The 5,046-nt window shown below is 35.7% G+C and overlaps 1 long non-coding RNA gene across 1 annotated transcript; it reads right to left on the bottom strand.

Moving 5' to 3' along the window:
- Positions 1–839: 839 nt before the first annotated feature.
- On the bottom strand, positions 840–2,020 carry LOC124460968. Its single transcript, XR_006954872.1, has 3 exons — positions 1,786–2,020; positions 1,639–1,715; positions 840–1,571 (listed from the first exon to the last, which is right to left on the bottom strand). It is a non-coding gene; the product is annotated as an uncharacterized LOC124460968 (long non-coding RNA).
- Between the last annotated feature and the right edge of the window lie 3,026 nt (positions 2,021–5,046).

Here is a 5,046-nt window from a genome sequence, read left to right as displayed (position 1 = left end):
TTGTAAACTAACCCAAAACGATCACGACGGCAGGATGTCAAGTTGCCGACGCCGTGCCCAAAATAATAATAATTTTTCAACCCCCGAATGCGTGGGTGCGAGTCGTACTAGAATAAGATCTCCTTAAGAACAATTGTTACCTACTAGAGCCTAAGATTTCCTATATAAACTCCGTACTTTAGTAAATAAAATCAGTTCATATTTTGAATTCAACGAATGAAGATTGGGTTATTTTCCTTCTCTCCGGGAATCCCTATTCACTATTACTGATTATTACTTGCAACCTCTCATGCACTTGTTCTAACTTTCGATTATATAACATTACCTAGGTTTAAACAAAAAAAAATTAACACTTTTCGTTTTCACTCGTTTTCAACATTTTTCATCTGGCCTTTTAACTTTCTTTTCACCCTGGTTAGACCGTTTTTCACTCGTTTTCAACATGCTTCACTTTTTTAACTTTGATAGATTTTCTTTGGGCTTTGCCGTTTGGGTTTTCTGCCGTTTGTCTCTCCCCGCTTTTCACCGCTTGCCTAGCACTTGCCGGTAACGAAATTTGACTGATCAGATGGTCGCCAATGTAATTGCTTCGTCCCCTTTGGTGAATAACTTCTTCGCTGCTTGCACTATCCAACATAAATATCTTGGAATTCCGGCTTTGGAAATCATCGATACCAAAATTTGGGCTTTATATTTGTCTAACAAAAAAAATCATATACATACAGTGGCTCACAGCTTATTTCGTGCATGTTTATGCAATTTAAATGCAGTTTTATTTAGTGATCAATTATACTATATTTAGTTACTTTATTGTTTTTGTTACTTTTAAAATAACTTTTAAAAATTAAAAAAATGAACATCATTGCCTTTTTCTATGTCACAGCTTATTTCGTGCAATGCATTTAACCCTAAAAATTTATTCTAAACAAATTAAACTAGTATTTGGTGTGTCCCCCATTTTGTTTAATGACCTCTTTAATGCGTGTTTCCATTGAGGAAACCAATTTTTTAGTGACTTCAGGTGATATTTTTACCCATTCTTCCAGTGGGGCATTTTTAAGGTCATTTTTGTTGGAAATTGACCTTTTCCGGATGGTCATGTCAAATTTTGCCCACAAATTTTCAATCACATTAAGGTCAGGAAACTGGAAAGGAGGACTGACCACATGTGGGCAATCCCAGCTCAACCAGGACTTCACAATGCCGGATTTGTGTTTAAGGTCATTGTCTTAATAAAATCGGAATCGGCCCTCTAGACCTAATTTCTCTCCACTCTAAAGTAAATTCTCCTTTAAAACTGATGGATACATATGTCTGTCCATTGTTCCTTCGATCAAAACCAGGATTCCAACTCCCGAAGCCGCCATGCATGCCCCAACCATGACACTTCCACCGCCATGCTTCATAGTGGGGTTTAAGTTCTAATTATGAAGCCCGGTATTTGGTTGGCGCCGAGCATATTGCATCCAATCCGACCCAAAGATATTGAATTTGGATCCATCTGCATATATTATTTCATTCCAGAAAGAAATTGGGCGGGAAACATGATCCTTGGCAAAGGTTAGTCGACACTGTACATATATGGGATGAATATGAATGTCGTTAATGCGTTTTTTTTTTCTAGAGCTGTATAATTACCTTCTGCTTAATCAAAGCAATATATTTTAATTTCCTTATTTTGGCATTATGAACGAACATACCGAGACTTAGCAAATCTGCGTGCAAAAATTTTATTTGCAAAATAACCAAATTTTATTCAATCAAAAAAAAAAAATTAACACTTACTCAAGAAGTATATCTTGAAATAGAGAACACCAACATAATTGGTTTCTTTTTATCACCGATTCAAAACCATGAAGGATGGCTTGTATTTATTCGGATTAAAAATTTACTTGTGTTACTTTAACCACACAAAAAAAAAAAAATGAACTATTAATTTTATCACTTCCTGCAAAAGGACTGTTTCGCTCGGTTGCCAATTTGAAAAGAATTTATCAAGACAGTTCGCCTATGCTCTAGGCCTAGCTTTGATCTTTGTTTAGACCCGAAGTCAATTGTCAAAATGACATTATCCGCTATTGGCATAATGGGAAAAAGAAATGTACCACTGTGGTGAACTTTCTTTCTGCAATCAAGCAGTGCATTCGCGGGTCATTTAAATTCTGGCCTTCCTTTGTTTCTTTTCTTTTTTTTTTTTCTCTTCTTTTTTTTTTGAGCTGCAAGTTTTAATTAAGGCACCTCCACACTGTTGAAATAACATCTAGGGATGGTCAAGCCAACGATTGTTGTAAAGATCCGTTTCCATTGTATCCATCTTTGACGCTATGGATGCCGGAGCAGCCAAATATTCCCTAATTTTATTGTGTCGGTATCGATTGACAGATATAATGTGAAATTGAGTGAGTTTGACTGGTGCCTCCGGCTCGCTAACTTCCCCTTGTAATTTACGAGTGGGGTTGATAAAAAACCAGAGGGTAGGGGCTAACTTCGAACGCGTCAAGGTTTTGTATACCCTTGATGTTTGTTACTCTTTCCGTTTCCATCTTAGCATAGGAAATAACAAAGCTGTTGATCAAAGACACTGTTTACCACCGATTGTTCCCATGTGAGCTATATGTTATACTCATCCGATCTTGATCAAATTTTCCAGTCATTAATAGCTACTTAAGGTAGCTGATAAATAAAGATAATTATCTTTGTGCAACACCAAAAATCAAACCGCACCGGACCTTTTTTTTCTGAAAGTACAAGTATTGAATAGCAAAACCCTATTTGGGTTTTTCAAAGTTAGCTCGTTTTTTTTTCGTTTTGGGGGTAATTTTTTAGTTTGTCATATGAGGTAAATATGACTTATGTATCGATTTCTTCTTCATGCATTCGACCTAAATCATCCTTATTTATTGTAGAAATGTTGTTAATTGTTAAATAAATTAATTTTATAAATGTTATATAACCCAAAATGACTTTTTCAGCTACAGTTCTAGAAAAATATACAATTAAGCCCTTTTTTAGAGTAGTTATGGAAGTATTTTTAATTTATAACTATTTTTTTGTGAGAATAATAATAACATTTTGGAAGTATTTTTAATTGATAACTATTTTTTTGTGAGAATAGTATCAAGATTCATTTACAACAACAAATAAACTTTGAAATGTGCCAAATTAGAAACGAGTTCTTTTTGGTTGTGGTTCAATTTCTTTATCAAGATCAAAGTAATCTTTTTATATTATAATATAAATTATGACAATTATGACATTTGCGTAGAAAGTAACGAAGGTATTGACAAAAGTCACTGTTTCCACTGCTTTCGATCGTTCCTATGGGAGCTATATGATATAGTCACTCGATCTTTTATCATGATCATGCAATTTCAATTCTGTTGCTCTAACGGTCTAGGAGAAGTTTGCGTTGATCCAGACGGACGGACGGACAGACGGGCATGGCTATATGAACTCGTCTCGTCATGCGGACCAAGAATATAAATATGTACTTTATATAGTCGGAAATGCTTCCTTCTATGCGTGGCACACTTCTGACCAAAATTAATATACCATTTTTGCAAGGGTATAAAAAAAGGCTTAATTTTTATTATTTTAGAAAACTGTAGCTGAAATGGCATTTTGGGTTATATTACATTCATAATATGAATTTATTTAAGCATGAACAATATTTCCACAATTAATGAGGATGATTTAGGTCGAATGCATGAAAAATAAATCAATATCTAACAAGGGGAACTTCAGGTATGCGAATCACCGATTTGAATGAATTTTGGATAAGTTGTAGAATACCCCGTCATTTGAAGCTGTGTGAAATATTTCAACGCACTATTCTATATTTTGCTAATAAATCGGCTTTAAAGTTATAACTTTGGTGACTTATAAGTAAAACGCCGAGTGGACTTCAAGCAGCTCGACGGTGTAAAGGGTAGAGGTCCTGCCTAAGATCTGCGGACCTCTGGTTCAACCCCCACCCGAAAATAGTTAGTATTGGGCTTTCATTTTTTTTCGGCGTTTTCGAAGTTAGTTCGAATAGATGTACTTTCAGAAAAAAAAGGTTCAATGCGGTTTGATTTCATCAACTCACAATTTGTTGCACAGTTTTATCAGATTCAGACGAATCAATGAGTGAAATCATAATATTCATCTTAACCTGACCAGCAAATTTATCCAATGCATACAATGTGAAAATCTTTCTCTGTTTATGATGTCCCTCTCAATATTGCAATGGAATGTAAATGGATATTATTATAATAATTGCCATGAACTATTAATTCCACAATAAATGAGGAATCGAACCAGGGACATTCCTATTTCCAAGCGAACACTCTATCAGCACAGCCACCGGGATACATACGAAGCTGATGCCAATATTTCTTGATATTCTTTCCACAGGGGCATATCCTACTCGCCTTGTTGCTGTTTTGTCAAAAATTAAAAATTTTGGTCGAGCGAGCTGTTGAAATGCGATGTTGTACAACTTCACGTTACACACACACTACGAAGCCTGAGCATGTACCGACGAGTGTACACATACATAGACAGAACGAAATCACAAGCGAAATAGGCCTGCCTTCGTCGTTCTGTAGTCTGTGCTAGACTGAAATTTTTTCGTAGCTGCTTGGCCCTCTCCCCACTTTAAGCTCTCATTGAGAGTACGAGCGTTCGGGTTTTCCCGAAGTTCTCTGGGGTTCCATGACTAGGCTATCGTTTGCAATCAAAAAATCATGAGTTTGTCCCATCTATGTGTTCTATGGTTAGTGATAATACACTCTCAAACCATTTATTGGATATTTTGACAACAACACTAGCAACTTCGTTGCAAAGCAAGGTGTCTGTATATTAATTCATAAAGATATTCCCCATAAGACTATATTAATAAATAGTAACCCATGTTCTTTGGGACTGGAAATTGTTTCTCACATTAATATATTTAACTCATTCATACCTCATTCATAATTAGTGACTTTGTATTTAAGCCCATCCCCTATATGGGCGATATTAATGCGTGCAATTTGCTTTGGGACTCTCGATCTCTCGTAGGCT

Source organism: Drosophila willistoni, unplaced genomic scaffold (genome assembly GCF_018902025.1).
Source record: "Drosophila willistoni isolate 14030-0811.24 unplaced genomic scaffold, UCI_dwil_1.1 Seg169, whole genome shotgun sequence".
Taxonomy (NCBI): domain Eukaryota; kingdom Metazoa; phylum Arthropoda; class Insecta; order Diptera; family Drosophilidae; genus Drosophila; species Drosophila willistoni.
Note: the sequence above shows the minus strand (reverse complement) of the source record. Positions and strands in the feature narration are given on the sequence as shown.